This window comes from Siphateles boraxobius, unplaced genomic scaffold (genome assembly GCF_051911475.1).
Source record: "Siphateles boraxobius isolate OS27281-9 unplaced genomic scaffold, OSU_SipBor_1 9, whole genome shotgun sequence".
NCBI lineage: Eukaryota > Metazoa > Chordata > Actinopteri > Cypriniformes > Leuciscidae > Siphateles > Siphateles boraxobius.
Window position 1 is genome coordinate 25,856,335 of NW_027509219.1, and position 18,226 is coordinate 25,874,560.

General features: G+C 42.7%; 1 protein-coding gene across 5 annotated transcripts in view; it reads left to right on the plus strand.

Annotated features, from left to right (window-relative positions):
- The window catches only part of sema6bb (sema domain, transmembrane domain (TM), and cytoplasmic domain, (semaphorin) 6Bb), a 150,518-nt gene that overhangs the window by 22,312 nt on the left and 109,980 nt on the right, over positions 1–18,226 (plus strand). The window lies entirely within an intron of this gene.

Consider the following 18,226-nt stretch of genomic DNA (forward strand, 5'->3'; position numbering starts at 1 on the left):
ACTGTGAAAATTAATTGAGCCTAAAATTACTATGAAAGTGAGAGAATGGCCGAGTGGCTTGAGAGAGTACTGGTATGGTATCCATTTTATTTTATTTTATTCCAATTCACAAGCTTTCATTTGGATTCAATCCATTTGGGTATACACTACTGTTCAATGGTAGTACTTGCATTGTTTATGTTGTTTTTTTATGTTTTTGAAAGAAGTTTCATGATTCTTCATGTGTTCCTGCATGTTTTCAGAATATTTTGATGAATAGAAAGATGAACATGAATAGAATGATCAGCATTTATTTGAAACCTTTTGAACACTTAATAAATGTCTTGACTTTGACCTTTGATTAATTTAATGGAACCTTCCTGAATAAAAGTACTTACTGACCCCAAACTTTTCAATGTCCTTTACCATTTACATTTTGCTAACATATGATGGAAATTCTCTGTAGCTGTTGCTATACAAGGAACCTAGAATTACGTTATGATTGTTTTAATATTAATTTAAAGGGGTCATGTTATGCTTTTTCAGCATTTAACTTTAATTAGGGTGTAATGTTGATGTTTGAGCATTAAAAAAATCTGCAAGGTTTCAAAGCTCAGAGTCCACTCCAAAGGGAGATATTTTATATAACAGAATCCACTTTCTAAGAACTTCAACAAATGTCTCGTTTGGACTATAACGCGATTTTTCCGGGCTTTATGAAGTCATAATGTTCCTCAATTAATTAATTCCCACCCACGGAATACGCAGAAAAGTGGACGAGGCCTGGCTGAGCTGCTTCTATGTCAGTTGTTTGACCTTCCTAAGGCTGACGAACTTAGTATGGGTCAAATTTATTTTAAACACTGTTCCTGAACATTACAAGCCCGATGTTAATCTCTGCGCTGCACATTTTACGATGAACAGCTTTCAGAACCACGATGCATGGTACACACAAAAGCCTCTCCTGAAATGGGGCAGTTTCCACTTTGTCGGGACAATTTGTTGTTTGTGGATGACAACTTGTAAATACAGTATGTCTTATTATTTGTAGTTGCGTTTTCTATTAACATTTCCTGTACAAGTATTATATTGTTGATTCACTCGCCTGCTAGCCAACATAAGTGTTGATATAGTATAGTTTACTATAGTTTTTGTAAGCTTTCACTTCTGTAAGGCTGTTCACCGCCCCTTAGGAAAATTAACCATGTTTTTGTGATTGATTACTGTTTGATTGATTACCATAGTTGTATGATTATACATGGTCAACAAATATCATGATTAAATGGTGGATAACATCATACCTATAATGTACAAGAATAATTTTCTGTGCATGAAATCAGTTCTTGATGCTTGTTTGTTAACATTGTCAGGGTCTGAATCGGGTTTGAAATTAATGCCATCCTTTATATTTACACTAGAGCAGAACTCGCGGTTATGGAGGGCCGGGACATTTCCCGAACACTCGCTAGGTGCTGCCAATCACAACACACTGGGCCAGCTAACCAATTACAGCACATTTTGTATTTCGGAAGGAGGGGCTTCATGAAAACCAGGACTAAACAATGTGTTTGGGATCAGACTGGGGAGAGAGGAGCTGTAATAATGTAAAAAATAATGTGTTTTTTGAACAGTCAAGCATGAAAGCATATTCTAGTACACTCCAAAAACAAAATAAAGACTTCGTAAAAGGGCATAATAGGACCCCTTTAAAAAAGCCAGGTCCAAATTGTTTTGTTTACTCAGTTAGTGAAGGACTCAGCAAACCGATTAAAATGATAACTTCTGTGTATTTTAGAATGACACTTACTAGTAAACACTGGGGATGCAAGTGTGGCATTTATTATGTCTTTGTCCATATACATATGGCAAAATAAAATATGAAAGGAAAATCACTGTTTTGCTTTCACCTCCACTTTACATTACTGCTTATCTTGGAGCTGAGGTTATTGAGAAAGAGCAAGAGATGAAAGAAGGGGAAAATGTATGTTTGACTCTCTTTGGAGATGAGTGTTCTGCATCAGCAGCAGCTGCGGATGTTGTGGCACTACCCCATTTGCCTGTCAGATTAAAACCGGCAGCCTCTGAAAAAGGGAACGGCTGAGCACGGCCTCAGCATCTCTGCAGTCATCTGCTGCTTGGAGCATTCATTAATATAATAACTCAGCTCTGTATTTCTCTTCAGCCTCTCTCTCTTTCTCACCCTTCTGTGAGAGTTCACCGCTGGTGGAGCCGTGTGAAGCTGATGAGAGTTCAGACCCAAACCTGGAGGAGTTTCACTCATTATGTCACTTGTCTTTTATGTTTATACCCAAAGTCAACATCTGAGCTTTTTTCGTTCTTTCATTCTTGATCTCTCCCTGACTTTAGACTCATTCTTCTGTGCTACTTGTTTCATGTTGCAGAGATATGACAGTTTTTTTTGTTGCTGTTTTTGCTTTAAATGCTTTTGCTTCTGTCTTTCTCTCTTGCTTTTCCTATTTTGCTTTCTCCCTTTGTACCAAAAGAACAAAGTGCCACTTTCAAAGCTCAAACTCCTACGACCCTGTAGCTGTGTATGTGATCAAACCTCGCTGGTCTCTGGAGTCACTGTGAGACACATTTGCAGGCCAGTCTCACACTTTAACAGGTTAATTAGAGGATATGTGTTAATGATTCGTGGTTTTGATTTGACATGCCCCTCTGCGTTTGTACCCAGTAGGGCAGCATGATTATGGCAAATTATAATTGTGGATTATTTCTGTTGATATTATAATCGTGGTTATTAATTTCGATTAATAGAATGTGCATTAAAAGAAGTCCAATATAGTTAGTTAGACAGATATATCATCCAGGCAGATTAATCACATGATATTTAGTAATTTTTTAGATATTATCAGCATGCGTTTCAGTTCCAAAAATTTTCTAATCAGCTTTGTTCATGTATATTGGGTCATATTATATTATATTAAGGGTTTATTAATGTATTATTAATGTAATTCATTTATTATATTAATGTAATGTAATATATTATATTATGTTAATGTACATCCAGCTGGTTTTTATCACAGAATAAACCCCGAAAGGGTGATCAGGACCCCGACGTGAAGCGTCCTTAGCCCTTTAAACGCAAAGCCACCGCTCAGAGAGTAGTTCAAACTAGCCGGACATTTAAGGGATACGGTACAGCCATACCACTTATTACATAGTATTATTCACCAATTATGGGGATAAGAGATATTGATCTTAGATTAAACTGTTTTAAAATCGTACCTTTTGTTATCTTATAATCCATTACAGTGTACAAAACTATCGTATCAAAATGGCAGCAGCAGCGTTTGTATAAAACTAGATAGTGAGTCCGCGATACGTGATGACATAATTAAATAACTGAACACAAAATATTGATTTGACTGAGTTTTAATATTTTATTAGCTCACCAAATAAAAAACTTCCACAAAGAAAAACTGTTCCTAGCAAGCTTAAAGCGCGACTTCAGTGATTGACCAGGATGAGCCTGTTATCTGTTTTTAACGGTTGTTATCGGGGAATAACTTAACCACTGAATGGCGTGATCGACCAATCAGAATCAAGTATTCCGCAGAGCCGTATAATAATATTATTATGTATTAGAATATTATATTATGTATTAAAAGTGCGTGGTGTCAATGACACAAGTATTTAACACTGTCATGATGACACTAATATCATGTAGTAATACATTAATTTAACAGCAAAAAACTAAGAAAAAATATTATTTAGCCTAAATGAAAAACTTTCAAATGTAAAGTGTCACATAGGGATATTTGGGAATTTCAATTTGTTATTTCGCTGTAGATTATTAAATTTGTTACTGTAAATTCAATTTAATTATTTGTAAAGTATTTGGAAGTTTTTTACTTCCAAGAAATGGTACATTTAACAGCATTTTAATGTAAAATTACATGAAATGTCCATTAGACGTATTGCTGTTTTTCACCATAAAGGAACTTATTATATACTGTATAGTGTTAAATAATTAAGTGTTAAACTGGTTTTTACCATAGCATCTCTATGGTCTTTTAAAATGATCATTTTTACAGCAATTTTGTGAACATTTTTTATTTTCGACTACTGATTAAAAAATGATTTAATGTAGGGCAACTGCATGCCATATTCTTTAAGTAGGCTATGCATCAAAAACATGCTGAGTACTGTGTTTCTCAGTACATCAGTAAATCAAGAATTGAAGAATTGAATGTGCCTAAATGGCTGAGTTGGCCCACTTAGCACCAGGAAAAATAAAACTGTTGTTCACATTTTGAATAAATTATACACAGGAAGTGAGCAACGTGACAATATCAGAACACTCCCAATCCCGTTAAACTCGCTGAAGCGGTCACTGCAGGTTTATACAGTTTCACCTGGAGTTTAGAACAAAAGTTAAACATAAAAACAGTCTACTGATGTTGTCTAAAAGTCTAGTTTACACCTCTGAATTGCCATTGCATTTGTGTGTACAATGAACATGATTTTTTTTTCTCAATTTAATTGTGCAGTCCTAGTACCCACGGTGGAATGATGGATGCAGAACTTGCTTTGGTGTGATTCTGGGCACTGGAGCTCAGCATTCATCCTGGCCTGGATGTCTGGCTCAGTAATGAAGCAGTAGGGTTCTCGCCTGTCGCTGCGAGAGTCTTATCAGCCGTACCTAGCTGCTTCTTGACAGCCCGTCTGGCTTATGAGATCCCTGCGGAGACCCCCTTGACCCACTTAGACAACTTGCAGTAAGTACGACTGAGTAGGGTGGTGATATCGTTTGAATCTAGAGTGCTTTTGCAGAATAATGTGGACAGCAGTGATGGCGCCTGCAAGAAGAGAAGGATGTTTTACTAGAAGACCTAACCATGCTTAGAGTTGAGATATTGCTGTGATTACGGGGAGGGGTCTTGTATCGCAGACTGGCTGTTTAGACATGTGAATGGAGATGTGAGTCTGTTGTGTATTCAGGTCTTTTCCCCTGCTAAACCTTCCTGATTAATTCTTTCCAAGCTAAATCCTGAGAGAGTCACCTTTCTCCTTAATCACACACTTTCTTTTTCTCTCTCTCTCTTAAATGGTGCAAGTTTATAAATCTGTCTTTTTGCCATCTTGGCTGAGCAAAACTGAATGTAACCATTAATTTCAGTTTGCCAAAGTAAAATTAAGCATATTCTGCATGTGTGGGAATTCTCGATGCTTCTAGTATGAAATGTTTCAGAATATATTTGATAATGCAAAACAAATACAATACCATTTAAAAGTTTGGGGTGGGTCAGATTGTTTTTGAAAGAATGTTCACCAAGTTTGCATTTTATTTCAAGATTTCAGTAAAACAATGTTATTACAAATTAAAATAACTGTTTGTATTTAATATATTTTAAAATATAATTTATTCCTGTGATGGCAAACTGAATTTTCAGCATCATTATGCCAGTCCTCAGAGTCACATGATCCTTCAGAAATCATTCTAATATGCTGACTTGATGTATATTCAAAAAATATTTTTTTTGTCATTATCATTTTTGAAAGCATTTTGCTGCTTAATATTTTTGTGGAAACCGAAACAGAACTAAAAAAAATCAGGATTCTTTGATGAGTAGAAAGTTCAAAAGAACAGTTCTTTTGTATCAGTGTAAAAGTCTTTACTCTCACTTTTAAATAATTTAATGCATCCTTGCTGACTAAAAGTATTCATTTCTTTTCAAAATAAAATCTTACTGACCCCAAACTTTTCAATGATAGTGTATGCTACAGCACTTAAAATATAATGAAATGAGCAAGGATCCCCGATCAACCATCAGTCTAAAAGAAAAAGTCACAATCTTTTATAGGCTGCTGTTAACTGATGTCACACCTGTGCAACAGTTGGAAGTTGGTTTGTTATTGAAGAATGCACAAAATGCTTTGTCTAAGCATTTGCAAAATTGTGTAGACTAGAGTATGTTTCTGTCAGGCTTCGCAGAAAAAAACACCTTGTTTCTTGATGAGGACCCAGCTCTCCAGGGATCCCTTGGGCTCCAGCTGAACTGACCTGAAGCCATTTCTCTGCATAGCATTACCATGCTCATTAATGATAGTGATTAGGACCATGAACAGCGGCTAAATCTTGACACTAGCAATCAGAGACTGGAACAGGACTGTAATTTCCTTAGTCACGCTCTATCAGATACTAGCCGTGTTCGATAACCGTGTCTGATATTAGGCATGTCTGGAAACCAGCCCCACACAGAATCTGCCTGAAAAGCCCCAGATTTTCACAGAATTAAACCAGCCTTCTTGCAAAAAAGGCTACACATCCACTGCTCCTTTTGTGCTCATTTATTGAATCATTTGGCTAATTTGATTATGCTTTCAGCAACCAATAAGAGTTCAGTTTTCTCAGCACCCATTCTGCAGAATTTTCCTCGACATTTGGCTCTAAAAAGTCAACAGATATACCTTCTGGGTCTGCTGATAACTTGATAAGTATATTATTGCCGTTGTCTTAAACTAGGTCATGAAAACACTTCCAGCACATCTACGTGCTAAAGTGTATAAGCATGTTTAAGAAATGAGATCAGGTGCCACTAAAAATGGAGATTGATCCCAACAATTAAGCGAATTTTGCTAGTGGAGTCATGCTGATGTGCTGCACTTCGGAAAGTTAATAATGGCTGTCTTGTGTTATACATCCAATAAAAGCAGCAGGTGTAGCGGCCTTAATATCAGGTGACGGCGAAGACCCGAAGACTCCTGACAAACGGTTTGAATAATAACCCACCTGCTTTCTTTCTGCTCAATATGCGACTTTAAAGAGGCTTGAAGATGTAGCGAATGCAAAAACATAAACGTGCCATTTTAGGTAAACAGTTTTATGATAATTATTGCACAGAGAAGCAGCCATGCTTAACAATGCAGATATGAAAAGTGATCTTAAGAACGCAGGAGGAAAATAGACATATGCCATGCGCTGGCTGCAGGAAATAGGGCTGTGTATTTCATTTCAACCGGAACGCACAAATAGCCACGTTATTTCAAGAAGCATCGTCCTTTTTTTCTATGTGCCTATAATAGCATAAGGAAAATCGCTCTGGGCCCAATTGGGCCAATCACGTGTTTTTAAAAGAGTATTTTGACAGTAATGACACTGCTTTATATAGAGGACAAGATTATCCGCTGGCCATTACCGAACCGACTTAATATAGCCAGATTGTCCTGCTGAAACAGCCCAGGATGACATCATGCTGTCAGTACATGATACAGTTAGGCTCTGTAACTGTATGGCAGCCTGATTTTAGGCGCTCTTAGGAGGCAGGGCACATGGGGCTGATGCCCAGGTTAACAGCGGTCTAGCTTCTAGAAAGGTCCCAGAGTAGCTCTGCATCTAACCAGTGACCTGATTATCGCCAATTAAGTACATTGCATCAGCGCAGCCATCCGGGGTGCCCAGAGAGGACCCCGGGTAGGATGTCTAAAAGTGCTGCTTGTGCTGATTCAGAAAGACACTGGTTGGAGAACTCTGGAGCTGTCTTCTGTGGAGGACAAGGCCAGGAGGCCATTTAAGTCTCTTGATGTGTGTGTGTCCTCTTCGTCAAGGTTTTGTGTTGAGTGCCTCTATTAGACCTTGAGTCTTTTATAGGAAAGTGCAACTCACTGCAGTTTTGCTTCAGGCGTACAGAGCAAGGTTTTTCATTTGCAATTTTATTTAATGCTGTTTTCAGATTACTCTCTTATGCTGCTTAAAGGGTTAGTTCTCAAAATTTTTAATTCTGTCATCATTTACTCACCCTAATTTTGCTCCAAACCTCTTTCTTCAATGGAACACAAAAGATGATTTTGAAGAACTGTTCCCTTACAGTGGAAGTCAGTAAGTTCCAAAGCCAGTGACTCACTGATTTTCAATATATGGAAAAAAAAATGTTTGGGTGAATTTAAGGCAATTTATTTTTGAAGGACTGAAGCCCCTTGTTTATAATTCAAAAATACCGTATGCAGTCCTGTTTTTGTGAGGGTATAAGTTTTTTGTATTCATGAGTATAAACTGATAAGTGAAAAACACCTGTCAAAATGACATTTCCAAGGTCACATTTATGTGTTCTGTACTAAAGCAAGCCCTTGCTGTATCTGTAAACTGTTGTAATCGTATATTTTGGGATAAAACTCACACTAAAACAAGATTGCATATAATATTTTATTATTAATATTTTTAATGGCTTTTTTAAATTCAATACAAAGGCAAGAGAGAGAAATTTGGTTTTCAAAAAAGTTTGTCTCTGCCTGTGAATTGACATATGACATGGTCTAAAATGTGAATCCTACGGATGACCAAATCATTGCATGAAATTTGCTCACATCAGAATCAAGAATGATCTGCAATTTCCGGCCAGTCGTTGCGATTTCATTTGCGTCCGTTTTTGTTATCCGTATCGCAGGCATCTCAAGCCATATCGCCTGTGGGATGTCTTCACCCACACAGACTCTCAAGTCAGACTATTCCTCAATGTGATGAGAGCTCTGACTACTAAAACAGTTCCCTTTCGAGAGGTCTCTCCTATTGCGTAAGTAGCTTACGCTATGGGAAAACTCCTTTTCTCGAGAATATTGAAGTCTTTATGTGAAACGCATTGCAGCTGCACAGCTGACAGCAATGAACGAAGGAAGCTCGGTCATTGGCTGTGCTGCGGCAACTTGCTCGAACCAATGACGGGGCGACTCTGAATGCGCGACCAATGAGCGCGCTTCGCGCCCGCGCGCGTCAGAGCCCGCCAAGATGGGCGTGGCCAAGAGCTATTTATTGGGCGCCCCGTCATGAGAGTTCTTTAGATTTAATCTCCTTCAGCGAACACCTTCTTCGCTGGATCCTCCGGATTATTGAAGCCTTCGCCGCCGTCGAAAAGCATACCAGCGGGATTGATACGAGGACGTCGGCACCTTCAGCCGCCTTCGAACGCCATCCTACTGAGCCATCCGGCGTGCCACACACGCAAGTATCTTTACATCTGTTCGCCCCGCGACACTTGTAAAAGAGCAATTTTCTGAGGCGTTGTTTCAAATGCCTTCCTGCGCGTCGTGCAGAGACCTTCTCCCGGACGGGGATCGTCACATCATCTGCGCTCGCTGCCTGGGCCGGGACCACGCAGAAGCTGCTTTGACCAAGGGCGGATGCCCGGAATGTGATGACCTGGGTCTCTCCGCACTGCGGGCTCGCCTCGCCGTTTTCGCCGTGAGCGAGCCCATCGCCCCCACCCCTCTGTTTGAGCCGCGCACTAAGAAAAAGCGCCGCTCACAGAGGCTTCCTGAACCGGAGCTCAGTGACGTCACGCCGAGCCAGTCTCCGCGTGCTTCACCGGCGCTCTTACCTTCCCCACCGCCGGTTCAGTTCACCCAGCCGGACCCACACCCCTCTAGCAGAGCGGTGGGCCTTGTGACTTTCGGCGCGTCCGAGGACGATGGGGGAATGGATGACAGCTTGTCCATCGACGCTGCATCGGACGACTGGCCGGGCTCCACTCTCGACCCCGCCCCGTCGACGCTAGCTAGCACGAGCGGGGGCTCCACCATGGATACGGAGATTATCCGCGTCCTCTCGAAGGCCGTAGAGGACCTCGGGCTCGATTGGTCTTCTCCCGAAGAACCAACCCGAAGCCGACTGGATGAGTGGTTTCTGCAGGGGCGCCAGCAGGCCCCTCGGCAAAGGCCTTCTCCCTTCTTCCCGGAGGTTCATGACGAACTCACCAAGTCATGGAAAGCCCCCCACTCTGCGCGTCTGAAGCCTTCTTTTTCTTTGTCGCTCTCCTCTGTGGACGGCGCAAAGGAAAGAGGCTACGAGGGAACGCCGCCTCTCGAGGAGCCCGTGGCCAATCATCTCTGCCCGCTCTCCACCACCGGATGGAAAGCCAAAGCTTCCCACCCCTCGAAGCCCTGCCGCACTACTTCTGCTCTCGCCGGTCGCGCCTACGCCGCCGCCGGCCAAGCTGCATCAGCGCTTCACTCAATGGCGGTACTTCAAGTGTTCCAAGCTAAGCTTCTCCGCTCTATGGACGAGTCTGGCCCCGAACCCGAAGCCTTTAAGGACCTACGCAGCGCAACTGATATAGCTCTGCGAGCCACGAAGGCCACCGCCCAGTCTATTGGCCGCGCCATGGCTAATTTGACTGTTCTCGAGCGCCATCTGTGGCTGACTCTGACGGAGATGAAGGACGCGGATAAGGCACCGTTTCTCGACGCGCCTATCTCCACCAGCGGGCTGTTTGGACCGGCGGTTAAAGGTTTCGCCGAACGCTTCACTGAGGCCCAGAACGCTTCACAAGCTATGCGCCATTTCCTGCCCAAGCGCTCCAGCTCATCGCAGAGCAGACAGAGACCGCCACAGCCGCAGCGGGCTAGAACAGCTCCCACCGCCTCTCAGCCCGCGCCTCATGCTGACGCTCGACGCCGCTCGCGCTCCCACAACCGCAAGCCGCCTCCTGAGCGACGGGGTCCTCGGCCCAAGATTGTGCTGAACCCTGAGCCTCGAAAGCCGTCCTAGCCACAGGAATGAGAAGAGAGAGTGCGTGTCTCGCAAAAGCCGGACCACTCTCTCTGCAAAAGCTCAAACATTACCCAGTCCCCTTACAGGCGGCTGGAAATGTCCATACAGCAGTCAATGGGCCAGTCACAGAGCTCGCTCACCTGCAAACAAACGCCGTTTTTACGGCGACGCACAGAAAACACAAAAAGAGTATTTTTCTGCCTGTGTCACTAAGGGTTCACATATCCACAAAGTGTGCATTCCCAGATACTGTCAAAACATGGCCAAATTCATTCCCAGCACAGGCTGCGCGCCCCATGAATGTAGATCACGTGCCTACGGTCATGTACGCACCACTACACACAAGCACTGTTCACACAGTTATGAATTAATCCCCAGTAAAAGCGGGAAACATTATAAAAGTGACGCGTGTGCCTACCACTGTTTATGCACCCCCACTTATAAACACTGTCCTTACAGTGTCAAACACAACCCCAGCTCAGGCTGCGAGTTTTACAGACATAGCGCGCGCTGTTGTAAGCACACACGCGCCCATTCACTCAGCTGCTCAGCGCGCGCCCGCGCCTCTGAGAGCTACGAGCTCAGGCGATTCGCTGGCCGGGTCCCTACGTCACAGCGGCCCGCCCCTAGCCTGTATTCAGCCCATATCTGTACACGCAGCGGCATGGGAAAACATTCCAGATATGCCGAAATGGGTATTGAATATAGTAAAGCACGGATACTCGCTCCAGTTCGCTCGCAGACCACCACGTTTTACGACTGTGGTCGAGGCGAAAGTGAGAAAGGAGTGTTCACAGGTTCTACGCACCGAGGTGCGCAAACTAATAGAAAAGGGCGCTGTGGAAACTGTTCCCCCCTCTATGAGCGAGGCAGGTTTTTACAGCCGCTATTTTCTCGTCCCGAAAAAGGATGGTGGTCTCCGCCCCATCCTAGATCTCAGACACCTGAACAAAGCACTAATGATTCGCTAGTTCAGAATGTTAACAACCAAGCATATCCTCGCGCAAGTACGCCCAGGAGATTGGTTTCTCTCAGTGGATCTGAAAGATGCTTACTTTCACATTCCAATAGCGCCTCATCACAGGCCGTTTCTGAGATTCGCTTTCGAGGGACAGTCTTACCAGTACACAGTACTTCCGTTCGGCCTGTCCCTGGCTCCCCGTACATTCACGAAATGTATGGACGCAGCACTTTCCCCCTTGAGACGAAGGGGAGTGCGAATACTGAATTATCTCGACGATTGGCTGGTCCTAGCACAATCAGAGAGTCAGTTAATAACACACAGATCTTGGATTATCAGCCATTTAGAATGCCTGGGTCTAAGAATCAATTTTGCAAAAAGCATACTATCTCCCAGCCAGAGGATTTCTTTCCTGGGAATAGTTCTAGACTCGATGCAAATGACAGCGCGTCTCTCATCAGAGCGCGCGCTCACCATCCGGCGCCTTGCAACATCATTCAGGGCGGGCGCGCGCGCCCCCGTCAAGCGGTTTCAGAGGATGCTCGGTCTCATGGCCTCAGCATCGGCCATACTCCAGCTAGGATTGTTGCATATGCGCCCTCTCCAACGCTGGCTCAAGAGCCGCGTCCCTACTCACGCGTGGCGTTCGGGCCACTTTTTAATCAGAGCGAACCACGGCTGTATAAAAGCCCTGACGCACTGGAAAGCCGCCGACTGGTACCAGTCAGGCGTGAGTCTGGGTGTGAACACAAGGAGAAAGATGATAACGACAGATGCCTCCAAAATAGGTTGGGGGGCCCTTTACGAGGGCAGGCCTGTCTCCGGCTTTTGGTCAAACCCGGAGAAGCGCCTACACATAAACTGTCTGGAGATGAAAGCGGTCGCTTTGGCTCTCAGAGCCCTGCTTCCACATCTAAAAAACGAACACGTCCTGGTCCGAACGGACAACATGACGGTAGTGTCGTACATAAATCGCCAGGGTGGACTCAGGTCGAGCTCCATGCATTCAATGGCCAGGAGACTCATTTTATGGTCCCAGCACAACTTGCGCTCGCTGAGAGCAGCGCATGTGCCAGGCGCCCTGAACCAGGGGGAAGACATGCTATCCAGAGACAAGATTCTCCCAGGAGAATGGGCTCTCAACCCGCTGATGATTCAATGGTTATGGAAAACCTTTGGCAAAGCGGAGATCGACCTCTTCGCCTCCAAGGAGAACGCGCACTGCTCTCTTTTCTTCACGAAGAGCACGGACGCGCTCGCCCAGAGCTGGCCGAGCCGCCCCTTATATGCCTTTCCCCCGATCGCGATGCTGCCACAGGTCATCAGTCGGGTCAGAGAGGAGAAAAACGCAGTGCTTCTGATAGCCCCACTCTGGAAGAACCAAACATGGTTTCCAGATCTGATGCAAATGCAATCTGCACCACGGCCGATTCCACTGAGGCCAGACCTCCTCAGTCAGGCCAGCGGGATGATATTTCATCCCCGCCCCGATCTGTGGGTCCTTCATGCATGGCCCCTCAACGGGTTCCCAGGAACCTCACGAGCGGAGCGCTAAAAACCATCGCTGAGGCGCGGGCGCCCTCCACGAGACGCTTATATGCCCAGAAATGGAAAGTGTTCAGTGACTGGTGTAATGCCAAGGGCCTGAACCCTGAGACATGCGAGATTACGAACGTACTCGCTTTTCTACAAGGGCTTCTGGAGGCGGGCCGCACCCCCTCCACGCTCAAAGTATATGTGGCGGCCATCACAGCGTCACACAACCCTGTAATGGAACGTCAATTGGGAAGAAACAACCTAATTATTCGTTTCCTAAGGGGCGCTAGGAGGATGAACCCTTCACGCCCCCCCTCAGTGCCGATCTGGGACCTAGCTACTGTCCTAGACGCTCTTAAAGGGCCCCCGTTCGAACCACTCCGAACCGTGCACCTTAAACAGCTCTCGCTCAAGACTGCGCTCTTGCTGGCACTCGCCTCGGTCAAGAGAGTGGGCGACCTGCACGCGCTTTCGACAAGCGCTGCCTGCCTAGAATTCGGACCTAACGACTGCAGGGTCGTCCTTAGACCGAAACATGGGTATATTCCTAAAGTGCTCACCACTCCCTTCAGAGCACAGGTTATCTCCCTAACTGCGCTATCGTCTCCAGCAGACGAACACGACGCTAATCTACTCTGCCCCGTTAGGGCTCTCAGAGTGTATTTGGAGTGTTCTGCCCTATTCAGACAGACAGAACAACTGTTTGTATGCTTTGGCGGCCGTACGAAAGGTTCCGCCGTTTCAAAGCAGAGAATCTCTCACTGGATAGTTGAGGCTATAGCGCTGGCTTATGAAGCTAAGGGACTTCAATGCCCCTGGGGAGTCAAAGCACACTCCACCAGGAGTGTGGCTTCTTCCTGGGCATGGTCGAGCGGGATAACGATCGAGGATATTTGTGCGGCGGCAGGCTGGGCCTCACCGTCCACATTTATCAGGTTCTACAACCTACAGGTCCCGACATTGCATTCCAATGTACTATCAGCATGATACTAGTTGAACTAAGAGTTCGTATCTAGATTATGTATGTGCTTGTGTCACACTGAGCGCCTTCTAGCCGCTCTGTATTTTTCCCACATATAAAGCTCGCCTCTGCCAGCTAGTTGGATGATAACTTTGCTTTTCAGCTCAGGCACCTTCCTCTGGCTATCATAAGGCGAAGTTCAGCACGCACGGCGTTTTGCATGGTGTTCCCATAGCGTAAGCTACTTACGCAATAGGAGAGACCTCTCGAAAGGGAACGACTCGGTTACTAACGTAACCTCGGTTCCCTGAGAGGAGGGAACGAGTATTGCGTAAGCTGCCGTGCTTGTGCTTGGTTAGTTCGCTTCAGTCGTTTTAACCTAAAGAACTCTCATGACGGGGCGCCCAATAAATAGCTCTTGGCCACGCCCATCTTGGCGGGCTCTGACGCGCGCGGGCGCGAAGCGCGCTCATTGGTTGCGCATTCAGAGTCGCCCCGTCATTGGTTCGAGCAAATTGCCGCAGCACAGCCAATGACCGAGCTTCCTTTGTTCATTGCTGTCAGCTGTGCAGCTGCAATGCGTTTTACATAAAGACTTCAATATTCTCGAGAAAAGGAGTTTTCCCATAGCGTAAGCTACTTACGCAATACTCGTTCCCTCCTCTCAGGGAACCGAGGTTACGTTAGTAACCGAGTCGTTTTGTTGTTTATTTTTCAGTTTTGTTTTAGTTTTTCATTTGCTTTGCACTAATTATTTCATTCCAGGTTAGGGTGACCACCATCAAACAAACCAATTGTGGGACGATTATTTTTGTGTGGGACAATGTGTGACATGTTACCAACACTAAAACATAACTTGAAACTGTTATATAATGTTTATATAACTTAATAAAAACATTTGTATTCTGCCTTTCAGCTGATAAAAATTCTTTGTTCTTTAGTCCCTTCCAGAAAACACTATTAAATCACAACGTAACATAACATGTCTTTATTTTACATGTCATTTAAGTTCAGCATCACTGAGCCCAAAGGCAGCAGGCATCATGCAGATAACAATTTTTGAAACAGTTCTGAACAAGTCCAACTAAAATCCAACAAAATAAATTATGAACAAATAAAATATATTATAGTAAAATAGAATATATAATAAAATAGAATTTAAAAAACGGCTGTTGTATTTAGTGGTCGACCGAGGGTTTTTTGATTGCCGATGCCGATATCTTAGAGAGCAGGGTGGCCGATGGCCGATATAAAGCCGATATTTATATATATATATATATATATATATACACACACACATAAACATATACATACACACACACACACTTTATATTTATATAAATCAATATTTAATAAATTTGATAAATTTAATATTATCAAATACATACACACACACACTTTAAATTTATATAAATCAATATTTAATAAATTTGATACATTTAATAAATATTTAAAAATCTTTAAAATAAACATGCTTAGGCCCTATACTTTAGATAGCAACTTCTTGAAACTGCAATCCTATTACAGAATTTTTCACAAATAAAGTAATTGTTTAAAAATATATGAATATGTGAATAAAAAGGAAGTAAACACTGTAACAGGGCACTCAGTAATCTGGTAATTAATCAGCAATCACTGATAATCATATTTTTTCAAATAAAGACTTTTTTTTTACTTTGACTTTTGACAAGGTAACGCTAATTTTACATACAGCACACATTGAAAACGACATGAATATGACACAGTGGGCCACTGGATATAGCACAGCATATTTTAAAATGAAGGATTTAAAGTGTTTCGATCCAGTCTCCTGTAAAGCTGATCTTCTGTTCGCATTCACTCACTGCGCTCGGACCGACCGTCACTCGCAGGAACACGTTTATGCAGGCTACAAATGCACACTTCACAAGATATCACAGCTGGTATCGATTAAATCTGCAAGTTTTGTGAAATTAAATGTTTATTAGATATTCAAGTCAAGTCAAGTCAAATATATTTATATAGCGCTTTTCACAATACAGATTGTATCAAAGCTGCTTCACAGTATCAATCAAAACAACTTAATGTTTGTTTATTACTGGAAAAAAGACATCCAAGTTTGGTAGAGCTGATCAATGGTATGATTGGTTAATTAATTTGAATATCCCCAACTGAGCAAGCCAAAGGCAACAGTGGCAAGGAACCGAAAAACTCCATCCAGTGACCTAATGGTGTCCTAACACCCCATCAGGTGACCCAATGGAGAAAAAAAAAACCTTGGGAGAACCCAGGCTCAGTCGGGGGCCAGTTCTCCTCTGGCGTTTATGAACTAGAGGCCGAATTTACAGTAACTGTAAGATAAAAAATTTATATGAATGCCTGGCTAAATAGATGCGTCTTCAGTCTAGTTTTAAACTGGGAGAGCGAGTCTGAGCAACGAACAATATCAGGAAGGCTATTCCAGAGCTTCGGAGCTAAATGTGAAAATGCTCTGCCTCCTTTGGTGGATCTGGATATCCTAGGAATGACCAGAAACCTCGAATCTAGTGATCTTAAAGAGCGCGATGGATTGTAAGGCGATAGAAGATCCGTTAAATAGACTGGAGCTAAACCATTTAGAGCTTTATAAGTCAAAAGCAATACCTTGTAATTAATACGGAACTTTATAGGTAACCAATGAAGTGATGATAAAATCGGTGTTATATGATCATATTTTCTTAATCTAGTAAGAACTCTAGCGGCTGCATTTTGGACTAACTGTAGCTTGTTTATTTTATTAGAAATTATTAGAATTTGTTAATTCAGAGATTTGTTTAAATTATGTAGATGTGCATTTGCTGAATGTTAACGGTAAATGAGAAAGTATTTTAGGCTGATTGTTTGCCTTTTCGGTTACACATAATATAAAAGCAAACGTATTACTTTTTCGCATACCATTTACTTTCTTTGACCAGTTCTGTAGCCACCGGTTCTGTCTAACAAAGTATTAGATCTGACTGACAGAGATCGTAAACTAATGAAGACGGAGAATGTGAGTGAGCGCTGTGTGATCGGGCGCTGCCGTTCTCTTCTCAGGTGCTGGTGTTCTCAGCGCCGCCCGTCAAAAATAAAAGTCTGCAGCGCCGTCAAAATAAAAGTCCCGCTTCCAACACATCGGCCAATCAGAAAAACTTATCGGCCGTTGCCGATATTTAAAAAAAGCCAAATATCGGCCGATATATCGGCCATGGCGATATATCGGTCGACCACTAGTTGTATTTGTACTTCTGATGAAGCGCTGTTAAATATAGGTGAAAAACTACGCCGCAAAAAACAATAAATAAAAGGTTTCGTAAAGAGGCAAAAGAACACATGCACGTTTTCTTAATTTGATAATTAAAAACCAACAGACTGATGAAAATGCGGGACATTTTCTGAATATGCGACGTACGTGACAAGGGGTGAAAATGCTGTGCGGTACAACGCAAAGCGGGACGTGTGGTCACCCTATTCCAGGCTATTGCAGGTTACAGTGTTTTCAAATTAATAATTTTCTTCTAACTCTCAGAGAGAGTGAGAGTGAGAGAGAGAGATCTTGTTATCATTTTGTGATCTGAAATTATATGAGGGGTTTTCTGGGTCCTGGAGGTGTTCTGACATTTGTGCTTTTATCAGTTATTTATAAACATGTTAATGGCAAAGGTGTAAATTCACTCTATATAGCACAAACGGGGCTACTGTAATATGTGAGCAACATCTATGTACATGTTTGTATTTTTGAGAGAATATTGTTTATGCATGGTTATTGAAAAAACTAAAACTTAAAGTGTCTGAAATAAGACCACAAAACACATACTAAATATGTGTCTACAAGACTTTTGACTAATGGGCATTGTTGCCTAGAGTTTTTGCTTCAAAATGATCTGAAAATCATCCTGCCTAATCATTTACACAAAACAATACATTGATTTAAATTTTATAAGACACCTTTTGTTTGGAAACGCAATATGCGTGGAGGCGTGTTCACACCTGAGAAGACAAAGGCCGGATAATGTGCCACATACATAATGAGCTGCATATTAATTAGCCCTTTCACACAGGAGTGTCACAGGGTCCCAAAGAACGCAAGGACAAAAGAAATTATCTATATATACATATTTTACAATTAGAAATTGTAACCAATTACAAATAGGTTACAATTACAACAACAATTACAATTTAAACAATATTTCAAGTGTATTCTTTCTTTGTAAAAAGTATACATTTTATCATACGTATTAAAAAAGGTAAGGATTCATTATTTTGAATATTGGAACAAACACTA